Genomic DNA, 14,873 nt, shown 5'->3' on the forward strand with positions numbered 1-14,873 from the left:
GGAAATGGAGTCCTTGCAAGTTTGTCTCAAAGGAAAGGACTCCAAAAGCTAGTGGGTCTTCTGTCATTTTTTAAAAGACTATACAGTAAACCCCACGACAAAATATTTCATTACTCCATAGATATGGTTACAATCTCAGTCAAATCATGCTTCAGTGAACAGAGCAGTATATAGGGTCTCTTGTAGGTACATGACGTTTTAGTAAGATTCTACCAGAACTTTCACAAGGGCTTTGCATACTTTGCCAGGTGCTTATGTAATTCAACAGAAGTGGCAGTAATAGTGGTGGCGGCAGCCATACCAAACATTTACTGTGCCAGCCAGCCATAATCCCTTGTGCTTTGCAGTACTAACTCATTTAAACTCATAACACCCATATTATTATGCCCTTGTTTCTTTAATGCACACTAAGAGTAAGTAATTAACCCAAGAGTAAGTAATTAACCCAAGATTGAGTAATTTACAGTCAGAATGAGGCATATCCAGGATATGTGGCTTTAGAGTGAAATTCTTAGTATCTGAAGATCTTTCTGTACCATATACACACTGCTTCAGCACAAAATGTCTTTCCTTTTGGTCCATCATTCTGAAGCATATAAGTCTCAAAGCAGCACATAAGTCTCAAAGCAGAAGGAAAATGAAAACTTTGTTTTAATCTACTAAACTTCATCATTCTCAGTGAAATACTCTAACATTTGTTTCACTCCCAAAATATCTGCCTATCTCATGTTCAATTACTTAATCAGTACATAATCAATATAAGTTAGATGAAAAGCCAGACTAGACAAATTCTAATATTCTCTAATTCTTAAAATTTCAAGATTCCATACACTGAGAGAAGAAAAGGAGATTTATTAAGGAAAAAGAAAAACAAAGGAAGCAAAATTTCAACAGTAAAAACGTTTAGGTCAGAGGCATTGTCTGTATGGAACTATACATGGTAGATTATTTAAATGTATGAATGACTGAAATGAAGGTAACTTTATTTGGAATTGTTTCAGATGTCAGAATAAGACTAATGGGAGAACAGCAAAGAGAAATTGCAGCTTGATTCCAAGAACACTGCCTTGCCTACCAGTGGAATGTGATGAAATGAGCTGGGTGTAGCTCAAGCTACAAGGATAATCAGACACAGCCTTCACCTCAAGGAGTTCACAATTCAGCAGGAGAAAGAGATAGGTGATACAGATAACATCACACTGCAAGTACAATCAATAGGGCTCTGTAAAAGCTCTGTGGCAGAACAGAGGATAACGAATGACCTTTACCTGGAGGAGAAGAAACAAACAGGGAAATAATTCACTAAGAAGACAGATTGGGGGTACTGGGGACTAAATCCAGGGACACTTTACCCCCGTTTTTTTTTTGAGAGAGAGAGAGACAGGGTCTCAATAAATTGCTGAAACTGCCTCATACCTGCAAACCTCCTGCCTCAGCCTCTCAAGTTGCTGGGATTACAGGTATGCACTACTGTGCCTGGCTAGACGTCAGAATTTGACAATATAAAGTAGTGGACAGGCTGAAAAGTGGAGAATTTAATGAGGAGAAACAGTAGAATCATTAACAAATCTTACTGACTGTTTGATCTCCTACAAGAAAATCTCGAGCCATATGACCCTTGACCACTCGCATAACTACTTCTTGCCACTGCCAGATCACATACAGAACATTAACTATAGCAACTGGTGTGGCATATGCTCCTGCTTCTCTCAGGACAGCTCCCAAAACAAAGTTATCATGACAACCATGTCTCTTTATAGAATGAATACCTGAGTCTTGATGGAAAAAAAAAACAAATATGCACGGCACTTGGTAGTGTCCAGAATACTTTCATATATCTAACAAGCTTAGAAACTCACAAACCAATGATCAGGTGTGCTGGAAATGGGTTGTGAGTGACAATGGAATACCTCCAGTCTCAGGGAGCCACATGTGTTCACTCCAGAATTAACACAATTCTCTGTGAACGTTGCAATGTGCAAAAGGTTGGAAAGCACTAAGCACTAGTGTTGATCTTAACAATGGGGGTATAGACAAGGGATTGTGGTTGAAACGCCCCGTCTTTTTCATATGCTATCAATTGATGGTATTGATGGAAGGTGGGAGAAGTCACCAAGGAAAATGACCAAATTTTTTGTACTATTTCATTCTCAAGAGAGCATATTATACTGTAATTGGAGGAGTCATACTGTAGGGCCTGTGATTCACATTGGACTCCGAGTTTCATTTGTTTTCTAAGCCCTAACACTTTTAAAGTAAATTAGAAATCCAAATCTAATCATCTAATAGAATAAAATTGGTATTAAGAGCTTATTACATTCTATACCAAGTGCATCTGTCATCACATAAAGGGAATACAGTCCTATAAACTTGTTAATAGTAAGCTTTTTCTCTACTGTGACTAAAAGATCTGACCAGAACAACTGAGGGGAGGAAAAGTTTATTTGGGGAGTCTCACAGTTTCAGAAGTCTCAGTCCTTTGTCAGCAGACTTTATTTCTTGGGGCTTGAGTTGAGGCTGAACATCATGCCAGAGTGTGGCGGAGGGAAGCAGCTCATATTATGATCAGCAAGCAGAGAGAGAAACTCCACCCTCCAGATAGAAAATATATACCCCATAGCCATGGCTCCAATGAGCCACTTCCTCCAGCCATATCCCACCTGCCTCCAGTCACCACTCAGTTAATCCCATTAGGGATTAATTCAATGATTAGGTTAAGAGTATAGCCCAATCATTTCTTCCCCAAACCTTCTTACATTGACTCACACATGAGCTTTTGGTGGACACCACATCTAAATCATAATAATACTAAAACTCATTCTTATCTTCTGTGGGAGACTACAGTAAGTATAAACCCAGGAGCACTAAACCACTGAGCTATATCCCCAGCTCTATGAAACAGGTTTTCACTAAATTGTCCAAGCTGGCCTTAATTTTGTTCATCCTCTTGCCTCAGCCTTTCGAGTAGCTGAAATTACAAGCATATGCCAATAGGCCTAACAAACAGAAATTTTATTACATTAAATTTCTCAGCAACAGCGAGGCACTAAGCAAATCAGTAAGACCCTGTCTCTAAATTAAAAGTAAAAAAATAGGGTTGGGGAATGTGGCTCAATGGTTGAGTGCTCCCTAGTTCAATTCCCAGTACAAAACAAACAAACAAATAAACATTAAATTCTATCTATCCTTCAGTACACTGAGATTTAAAATTTCACAAAACACTCAAAGGTGAAGCTTTGCCCAACAATTTAATAGAGTACCAAATGCAAGAATTCTGAAGTCAAGATACTTAGATCCCAAACCTTTAAATTATTCCTTAACTTTAGCAAGTTTTGTTGTTGTTGTTGTTGTTGTTGTTGTTGTTTTTGTTGTTTTGTAGCTCCCTCTCTATGAAATACTGGCAACAATGGAAACTCATTTAAAGGGTTGCTAAGAGTTAACTAAATTAATGAATGACTAGCATAATATCTGGAAAGTGTTCATCATGTAATTCAGTGGGACCCTCCTTATCTGCAACTCACTCTTGGCAGCTCCAGGTATCCTCAGTCAACTATGGAGTAAAGATATTTAATGGAAATTTTCAAAAATAAATCTTTCATGAGTTTTAAACTGTACACCATTTTGAATAGCATGATGAAATCCGGTACCATTCTGTTTGTGACAGGAATCATCCCTTTGTCTAGCATATCTAACTGTATATGCTATTCTCCCATTAGTCACTTAGCAGCCAACTAGGTTATCAGATCAAGTGTCATAAAATCACAGTGCTTGTGCTCAAGCAACCCTTATTTTACTTACTAATGATCCTGAAGCACAAGAGCCGTGATGCTGGCAATTTGGAGATGCCAGAAAGAAGAGTTAACCACGCACTGTAAGACATGATGAACACTTTCAAGAGAAGCCATACAGTGGAATAGTACCAAGTTCTCATCTTAATAAGAAAAGAAATTGTATGCTGAAGTTGCTAAGATATGTAGTACAAAATTTTGATAGAGAACATTCACATAGTTTTTATTACAGTGTACTTGTTATATTTTATTTAATTATTAGCTACTGTCAATCTCTTATGGTGCCCAATATATAAATTAAATTTTATCACAATATGTATGCATAGGAAAAAAAACATAGTATATACACAGGGTTTGGTACTATCTCAAGTTTTAGGCAACCACTAGGGGTCTCAGAATGTCTCACCCACTGATTCGGGGTGGGGGGGCACACTACTGTATGCATTAATTACAGATACTACTATTATTATTTTAATGTTTTCTGGAATCAAGCCCTAAATTTTAGGCAATCTTTGGCAAAGATTAGATTTGCTTCACTAAGCAACATAATCCTGGATCCGAATTACACTGATTCTTTATTCAAGAGGCAAGTTGGGGGGCCAAAAAAGAAAAATAGCTAACAATTTGTGGGCAACATTCATAACTAACTGATTGCTGCCAGCTGATGTGGGAAGAACATGGAAGGAACAGAGCTGGGGAAAACTGCATTCCATTCAGGAAAGTCAGATTGAGCCACAGCAAAGCCCGACCCTGAGGGCTGTGCCAGAGAGAGCAGCCGGCTTCTTCACAGCAAGCCAGGCTCCCCTGCAGTCCCCACTAAGGACTATAACACCCAAGAACAACACTTAATGCCATTTGGCAACCACACTACTGCCTGATAGAACAACTCAATGTGGAAGGCAACTTCCTGAAGCTCAGGTCCTACCTTAGCTACAAACTGGAAAAGGGACGTTTTCTAAAAAACAAACAAACACAACGGAATATAGAAAATACTAAGTCAGAGAGCAGGGAGCCAGCATGCAGGTATGATTATTTTGAGAATACCTGAACAGAACAATGAACAAGAATTTCACAGTTACAGATTACTGGAGGCTATCTAACATAGGGTTTAGCTTAAAGTATGTACTAGCTGCTTGAAAAAATGTGCCTACAGCAAAAGTAAATCAGTAGATAAATAGAAGACAAACTCTCAAAGAACATGTTTTTAGATTGGAGCTGAAAATCTATAATTCACAAGACATACATGCACACACATAGAGAAACAGAAATTATAACAAGAATGCAATTTCCAACACATTACTAAGAGACTGTTATTTCCTAAGTCCACCTATTCTACACAGAATTCTTTCATCTTACAAAATACATGATTCTGTGAATTGACACTCTAATGTTAATTAATCATGGCACTGCATCAAATATGTTGCTAACAGATACACAATGTGAAAGTCCTTAAGAATTTCCCTCCTCAAGACATTTCCTTTCAACAAACTCTTCCTTTTAATTTGGCATATGGTAAGGAAAAAAATTAAATTCAGATCATGCCAAAGTCATAGTTCTTTATTATTCATTCTAGAAGGGGAAAAAACAGCCATTTCCTCCCTTTAGTTTTCACTACTAAAACCATAAGTCTTTTATTCTCCCCTCATTTTTGCAAGCAAAGTAATGCTCATAGTGAATGAAGTTGAAAAAAATAGTGGTTTCTTCCCAACAACAGGCAATAATTCACTTGCATATTCTGACACAACATTCACAGGCAAGATAAGGTGACAAAATAAAAGACAAAGAAGTTCATTATTGGGATCAAAACAAACCAACCTTCCTCCTCACCATTCCCCATCAAAAATAAAGCCCTGATGGTCGGATTTCAGGGCTATGGGATGACAAATGGACATTTTGTAAAAAGATTATTTAGACAGTAAACACAAAGACCTTAAATTTCTCTCAAAAGACTTCCCTTAAATGGGTATACAGATACATGTATAATAATTTCACAGAATACAGTAAATAGTCTGTATGCTTTTAAGAAGGAAGAGTAAACATTTTCATAGCTATAGAAAAAATTTTCAATATTCATTTAAGGAAAGAAGCTTTACTTCTCTTTGAAATGTATTAAAATTTAGGCAGATAAATGTTTTGCCCTTGTGAATTTTGTTCAATGAGCTACATTTTTATATTAACATCTGTTGCAAAAGTTTTATTCTCTATTTCTGTTTCAAAGCTTATCTACTCTAGATCATTCTCAGGTCAGTTCTAGAATCATATGTGATCTAGATCTGTACAATCTAATACAGTAGTCACCAGCCACATGTGACTACCAAACATTTGTAATGTGGCTAGTCTACATAATATAGAAATAAAATATAAACCAAATTTATAATATTTAGTACTAAAAAAGGAATGAAAATTATCACATTTATAAGCTTCATTAATTATATGTAAACATGATAATATTTTGAATACTAGGCTAAATAAAATAACATTACTTTTTATTTTTATGTGGTGCTAAGGATCAAATCCAGTGCCTCACACGTGGTAGGCAAGTACTCTACCACTGAGCCACAACCCAGCTCATAAATAAAATACATTATTAAAACTAATTTCCCATTTCTTTTTACTGTTTCAATATGATTAGAAATTCTTAATATTGCTAGAATATATGTACGTGTGTACATATACTTATTTATCCCTCGTTTTAGTAGACAGAACTAATCCAAGTGATGCAAATAAGCTAGATAATTAATCTAACAGTTAAAGGACTCTTCCATAAAGATGACTTCTGAAAAGGATGACTCGATAATGAGATTTGCCAGTTCCATACCTCATAGAAAACTTCCCAAGCCACAGAGTACTCAATGACCGATCAAACACTGCCTTGGGAGAGAATCTCAAAGTCTCAAAAGTTATACTCTAAGAACTCAATTTAATTCCATTGAAAACTGCTTACTGAACAAGTGACTGGTTTACTGCACTGCCCGACCCCTGAGCAGCTCCCTACTGGCCATGTGATGGGCTCTTTAAGAGAAGGAAGCCTTACAGCCCTACAACAGCAACAGCTCTCAAGTTTTTTGGTCTCAGAGCTCCTCTTAAGGGAAAAAAAAAAAATTCTGAGAACCTTCAAAGAAGTTTGGTTCATATAGGTGGTACATTTTAATATTGACTTTGAAATTAAATAAATTAAAATTGGAAATTAAAACAAAACTCTAAAAGGTATATTTTCAAAGCACACTATCAGACCAACTACATCATCACATAACATGTAGTCTCTGGATATTATAACATGGATTCTTCATGTTATAACTAGAAGAGAAACTGAAAAATGAAGGCTACCTTAGCAATTTCATGAAACAATTTTACATTGAAGACCACAAAAAGAATCTTAAGAGACTCTAGGGTGAAAGAATCAACTTTGAGAACAATTGCCCTAATGCATCACTGTATGTAATGTGGCCAACTTCTCTCCTACGCACTTAGAATGGTTCCATATTTGGGAGAACTGAGAAAATAGTCACTGGCATTTTTATTTTTTCCTTCCTTCTATATAATTTGAAAATAATTTGGTTGTTATTCTAGCTTCATTTTGATACAAGTATTTTAAGTTATAAATCTTCATATGAGTACTATTTCATCCCAGAGATCCTGATATTTTAAGCCTTTCTTATCACTTAGTTCAAAGTACTTTTTATTTAACTTTTCTTATACTTTCTTCCTTGTCCTCTGAGATATTAATACATGTGCCATTTAATTTTAAAATAGTTGACATGTGAAGGTGGAGTTCTATATATCTTAAGGTAATTGATTTCTAATGTAATAAATCATGCAGGAAACACAGTCTGCATGATTTCAAATTGCATACTTCAAATATGTGTATTTTGTTGTACTTTAATTTTACCTCAACAAAGCTATGGGGGAAGAAAAGAAAACGAAAAACAGTTGTATTTTTTATTTGTTTGTTTTGTTTTGTTTTTTTCTGTAGGGCTTAATTCTTTTATAGGACCAAGGTGGGAATAGTTGGCTTGAAAAGGAACTTAAATGCATTTGAAACCAGCCTTGATGCAATTATTTTCTTTTAAACTTTCAAAAAAATAGAATTATCTTCAGAAAAATGGGTTTAATGAAACCCCAAACCAACATAAACTACATAAGCTGGGTCTTAAGCTAAACTTCCCAGGCACTAAACCACCATGATTAATAATGCACCACATGGCCAAGGTCAGAAGGTAGGCTAGCCACCATCTTGGGATGATCCTAACCTCTGCATTGAAACCAATTGCTCACCTGGAGTCCTTATTTTAGTTTTTAATAAATAGTCAAATCAAGTATTAAAAAACAAACCAAAGATATACATTAGGAAAGAACTGATTATTTTATTCATTTTTATACACCAATCACAACCATTTAAAAACACGCAGTTTTCAAGCCTAAGGAATGACTGGGATAGAAGGGAACTGGCCAAATCCAGACAAGAGGACTCAACATGGCCAACAAAGAAAAGGGCCTATCAGCTCTGAATGAACCCCAAAGTAATCATTTAACCATAATTTAAAATAGCCAGTATCTGTTAAGTGAGCAGTTGAACTTCCATTTTTCTGAACTTCTCTGGGCTGTATTACAGGGTGAATATAAAATAGCTAGTGCATTTACAATGTCTGCATGGTTGAGAATGGAGGTCTTACCAAAAGTGGGAAAATATACCAAGGAACATGTATTATTCTTGAGCACTTCTAAGTTGGAACACTGTGCATAATTAATAAGTGGTGTCTGAAGCAAAGAAAATTTTCTGGTGATTAGTTGAAATTCAAGGCATAGAAGGGAAATTTTCAAAGACAAAAAGAAAATGATTTCTCAGTTCCAATAATTCCCATCTGGTTAACATTTACCCTCTTAGAAAGCAGAAGTCCTAGATGTGTTTCTAACATCATAGACAACTCTCTTAGGCACACTGACATTTTTACTGTTGTTATTGTTGTTATTTTAACATTTACAAAGTGCCAACAATGTTTTATATGGTTTATAGTATATTAAATCAACTTTTGGCCTGTCCATCGACCACTTAAATGAACTGGAACAAAAAGATGAAAGAAAGAAAGAAAGGGAGAGGGAAGGAGGGAGGGAGGGAAGGAGGGAGAGGAGGAAAAGATGGAGCTGACAGTAACACTGAAAATCAGTAAGAATCTGAGATAGAGTTCAGTATTCAATGTCTCATTTTCAGGCGTTTATATTGACAAACTGCACGTTTAAAAGAGAGAGATTTAAAATACAATGCATGGCTTAATTCTAAGGTTAGAAAGTCGGTAAAAAAAAAAAAAAAATGATGCCCTGAAACTTGAATAGAGCAAAAGAAGACAAGCGGTTGAAGAAGAATGTTGGGCAAATGAGAGGTGCTTTGATACTCTTTTTCTTGGAGGGAAGATGCTGGGGGTGGGGGTGGGGAGCTTGCTTGGATTAGAACTGAGGTCCTCACTGCATGCTGGGCAAGCACTCTACCACTGAGCTACATCCCCACTCCAAGAGATGCTTCAAAAAGTATTAGAGATGGGTAAGTATAGGGTAAGAACTAAATGATTTAAGAAGGAAGGTCTAACAGTTTAAAGTGGCAAAGAACAATATCTAAGAAAGTGGCATAGGGCTAGGGTTGTGGCTCAGTGGTAGAATGCTTGTCTCGCATGTGTGAGACACTGGATTCGATTCCCAGCATCACATATAAAACAAAAAATAAAGTCCAGCTAAAAAATATTTTTTTAAAAAAGTGGCATAAAGACAAAATAATCATTGTTACAGAGCCCAAAGAAAATTTAATAGTTGTAGTGGAAAATTAAGCTATATAAAAGATTCGATTTTAGTCCCAAAGAAGAAAGATTAGACATGTGGTGAAAGAACTTGGCAACGTGGACTGAAAATGAGGTAAGAAAGAAACAGAAAGCTGAATGAATTTCAAGATGAATGTTCTTAATGAAGTGCATGCTACTCTTTCCTGGAGTGCCAACTCATAGGTAAAAATAACATGGACTCACAGAAGGATTATGCTCTTCCCAAGAACAGCATTTGTCAAGGAGCCTGAGTACTGTTTAGTACATTTAGATACAGCACCTAGAACACTAAGACTTTTTAAAGCATCAGCTGAAAAGCAGGCTTAACTCATCTGTCATAACAAAACTTTCTTAAACCTACCCTAGGAGGACTTATTACACTGGTATCTACTAACCTTACAATGGCAATGCTGTTTTTGATGAAAAAAACCAGAAATGGTACCTGTATTAAATTGTTTCAAATTGTATTAATATGCCCCCAAGGTCCAATAAGATAGTCTGCATGAGATAGCAGGAGTTTGAGTAAGGAGGGAACACAGTAATGGTTGAAAAGTTTTCTGAATTTCTTATCTTTGACATCTCCCCATTATTTGACAATGAAACTAAAGAAAAACAGGAAGCAACCTCCATTATCATATCTTACCCTCCTTATTTCTAATTCTTACTTGTCATGCATTCTTAAGATGCCAGGAGTGTGAGTTAATTGTAAAGAGGTGCATCTTTGTCAAACCATCCTCTCCTAGTCTGAATGGTTATGGTACTGGGCTGTTTCCCCTATGTAATCCAAGGTTAAAAAGCCAGCTTCCCTGTACCCTGTAGGACTCTACAGAATCAACTACCTTCTGAGGGGCTTTCCTAATCACAGCTGCATACCAACACAGCTGGCAGATGTTATCCCTCTGGAATTCCATCAAAATGGGAATGCTTTCTTTGTGTGATGGCTTTTTGCATTTACTCTAGCTTCAATGAGTTCCTTATATTTAGCAACCATTACATTTTCAATTAAAATAAATTTCATTTCCATAATGAATTTTAGCATTTCATGTTCTGAATAGTTAATTTATATAACTCAAATCAATCCCTGGAAAGTCTGGTAAACATTAATTAATTCTCAAATTTCTAATATTTACCTTATAGATAGGTTCGGGATTATTGATTTAAAAAAACACTGCTGTAGGGGCTCGGGTTGTGGCTCAGTGGTAGAGCACTTGCCTAGCATGTGCGAGACCCTGGGTTCGAACCTCAGCACCACATAAAAATAAATAAAGATGTTGTGTCCAGCTAAATAAATAAATAATATTTTTAAAAGACACTACTGTAGAAAAAAATTGATTCATGGTTCCATTAAAATATAACTCACTATTACGTGGATTAGACATAGCCACATTAAATGTCAAAACACAACGACATTAAATACATGCTTAATATAACAGAATTAACTTTTAACATGAATGTCTGCTTTCCTTTAGCAGATTACATGCATCCTCAATACTGACCTTCCATGAGATTCCTAAATTGACATTAGAGCACAAGTCTAGAATTTCAAAAAGCTGCTAAAGGAGCTCCAAGAATTTTACTTAAAACTATCATGAGTTGAGGTTGTAGTTCAGTAGTAGAGCACTTGCCTTGCAGGAGTGAGGCAATGGGTTTGATCCTCAGCACCACATGAAAATAAATAAATAAATAAATAAAGGTCTCGTGTCCATCTACAACTAAAAAATATTTTTTAAAAACTATTAACTGTACTAATTGACTAAAAGACTGAATATAGTTAATAACAGTAAAGGGCCTTTTTAAACACTAAAAGTATCCACAGTTTAAGCAAAAATCAACCTATTGCACTGTATGTTGAGACCTCTTTTACACTTATGACAATATTATGGGCAGGGTATAAAGATTGGACACAAGTGTGCTCTCACACTGAACCACATCCCAGCCCTTTTTATTTTTTAGACAGGCTCTTGATAGGTTGCTAAGGCTGTCCTAAAACTTGTGATCCTCCTGCTCAGCCTCCCAGAGTCACTGGTATTACAGGTATGTGCTACCATACCCAGCTGAATTCATTCTCTTTTTAAAAATATAACCATAACACCATTATCACAGTTGAAAAAATGAACAATAATTAACTATTAATTCACATAACAACACTAAAAAGCAGGTACTATGATTATTCTTATCTTGCAGAATTTTCTGAGGCATATACCAAGGAAGAAATTTACCCAGGTTATACAACAGAAAGTTGCAGAGGCAGGATTTCAACCCAGGCAGTGAAGAACCTGAGCCATTATCTAAGCTGTTTTGCTGCTTCTCAAAACTAGGTTTTACAATAATGAGCTTTTAAATATAAACACAGTAAAGTGACTAGTAATGAAAGTAGGCAGCATTAGCTGGCAAAATTCTGAAATAGGGAAATATATAACAGTACTTCAACCTTTCTCCAACTTCTTTCCTCATCCTCTGCTGATATGCTCCATTAAATCTCTGCTACCTATTTTCATTTTACCTAGTGCCAATTATTATAAAGTTTTTTCTTCTCACTACAATCAGCTCTATGGAGTTAAACTGGTATTTGGGTTGTACTCTGTGACTAATTTTCATTAAGACAGATCACCGTAATGCTAAGTGAAGTTAGCCAATCCCAAAAAAACAAATGCCAAATGTTTTCTCTAATATAAGGAAGCCAATTCATAGTGGGGTAGGGAGAGGGAGCATGGGAGGAATAGGCAAACTCTAGAAAAGGCAGAGGGGTGCGAGGGGAAGGGAGGAAACATGGGGTTAGAAATGATGGTGGAATGAGAGGGACATCATTATCCAAAGTATATGTATGAAGACACAAATTGGTGTGAATATACTTTGTATACAACCAGAGATATGAAAAATTGTGCTCTATATATGTAATAAAAATTTTAATGCATTCCGCTGTCATATATAACAAATTAGAATTTAAAAATTTAAAAAAGACAGATCACCAGATGCAATCCTACTCAAAATTAAATAATCTCTACAAGTTATATTATGTATGCAGACAAATCCTAAGGAGACACCCCAAATATTCCAATACACACATATTCATGCCTTTGTGTCATCTCCTCCCCACCTTCATGTGGAGCTAGAGGATATGATGAAGCAACAGTCATGTCAGTGTAACCCAGAGGGAAAGATCTGTGGGTGGCTTCAAAGACCTGCAGGAGGCTTCTCTCTATATGACCTGAAGGTGGCCCTTAGCCAACAGCCAGCAAAAAGCGGGGTTTCTCAATCACAAAGCCACAAGAAAATACATTCTGCCAATAACCTGAGTGACTTTGGAAGTGGATTCTTCCCTAGATAAGCCTCTGTGAAAATGCAGTCCACCCAATACCATGACTGCAACCTTCTAAGACTCTCAGCGAAAAGAACTTGTAAGCCATACCAGGACTCCTGACCCACAGAAACTGTGAGGTAACAAGTATGTGCTGTTTTGAGAGTTCAAGAATGTGAACAGATCTAAAGCTTTTTCTTGAGAAAAGCTTTGGCCCTACTTATTATTGCAGCAAATCCTTTCTGTGTGTACATAGATAAGCTCTCTGACTGAAAAAGTAAATATGTCAAGCTCATTAGTTTTCAAAACAAAGTTGCTTTTGCCAATTGCAAAAATGCTATCAAAAGCATGTGTATCTAATAATTTCTTTCCAGATACTACAATATTGGAAAGAAGAAAAAAAGCATCTTTACAGTGGAGAAACCTGGTGAATACCCCTTCAACTAGGTGACTAAGTTACTATCAATGGTAATGTCAAGTTGGTAGTAAAAGTCTTTGATATGATATGATAGAAATGGTACTTTACACCTGTTAGCAGTGTTTTATTCCCACAAAAATCTGTGACCTCAGTCTGATCATAGCAATGATATTAGATAAATTACATTTGAGGGGCATTCAACAAAATCCCTGACTAGTACTCCTCAAAACTCTCAAGGTCATCAAAAACAAAGTCTGAGAAACTGTTGCAGCCAAAAAAGCCCAAGGAAACCTGATGACAAATGCAATAAAACACAAAGAGAGCACATTAGGTAAAACTAAGGAAATCTGAACAAAATATGAACTTTAGTTAATAATAATGTACCAGTATTGATCCTTAACCATGACAAAAGTATTATACTAATATTAGATATTAATAATAGGGGAAAGTGGTTGTAGGATATTTAAGATTTCTCAACTGGTCTGCTTTCTTTTACTTATGGTGTAGATCTTAAATGTCATTCATTGGAGGCTTGAGAAAATGACAAAAAGTGGCTGCATTATTTTACATTCTCACTAGCAATCCCAAGAGTAATCTAATTTTTTCCATATCCTCACCAAGACTTGTTATTGTCCATATATTTATTATAGTCATGCTAGTGGTATCTCATTGTGGGTTTGTTTTACATTTTTCTAATGACTAATGATGTTGATCATCTTTTTATAAGTTTACTGACCAGCTGAATACCTTCTTCGGAGAAACAGACATTGAAATTTTTGGTTTGTTTTTTAACTGAGTTAACTGTCTTTTCAGGATTAAGTTGTTAGAGTTTTATGTACTCAATATAAGTTCCTTTACCAGCTATAATATTTGTAAATATTTTCTCCCATTCTGTTGGTTGTCTTTTCACTTTGTGATAGTATTGTTTGCAGCAACAACAAAAAAAAGTTTTAATTTTACTACAGTCCAATTTATTTATTTTTCCCTTTGTCCTTTGTGCTTTTGATGTCATATCTTAAGAAACTATTGCCTAGTTCAAGATTAGAAAGGTTTACTCCTGTATTTTCTTTTAAGATTTTTATAGTATTAGCCCTTACATTTATGTCTATAGCCCATTTTGAGTTAGTTTTTGTGTATGATATAAAGCAAGGATCCAACGCCCCTTCTTTGCATGTAGATATCTACTTATCCCAGCACATTTGTTGAAAAGACTCTTCTCTCTCCATTGAATTGTCTTGGAATCACTGTCAAAAATCAATGACCATAAGCATAAGATTTTATTTCTAGACTCTTGATTCTAGTCCATTGATCTCTATGTCGCTATCCTTATACCAGTACTACACTCTCTCATCCTCTTCCAGTTCTCAATATTCCAGACACTGAGAGTCATCTCCCTTGGCTAAGGTCAGTGTTTATTACACAAAATAGTTTTAGTAAAGTTGTAAGCATCCAGTACAGGACCCAGGACCCAGGACCCATGTGTGGTACTTTAACAATGGTTAATGAACCAAAACTTTTTTATTATTTTTAAAGTCAATGAATAAAGCAAATATCAAAAACTG

The 14,873-nt window shown here is 35.8% G+C and overlaps 1 protein-coding gene across 3 annotated transcripts in view; it reads right to left on the bottom strand.

Moving 5' to 3' along the window:
• Sik3 (SIK family kinase 3) overlaps positions 1-14,873 on the bottom strand; it is a 239,721-nt gene that overhangs the window by 110,050 nt on the left and 114,798 nt on the right. The window lies entirely within an intron of this gene.

This window comes from Ictidomys tridecemlineatus, chromosome 4, assembly GCF_052094955.1.
Source record: "Ictidomys tridecemlineatus isolate mIctTri1 chromosome 4, mIctTri1.hap1, whole genome shotgun sequence".
Taxonomy (NCBI): domain Eukaryota; kingdom Metazoa; phylum Chordata; class Mammalia; order Rodentia; family Sciuridae; genus Ictidomys; species Ictidomys tridecemlineatus.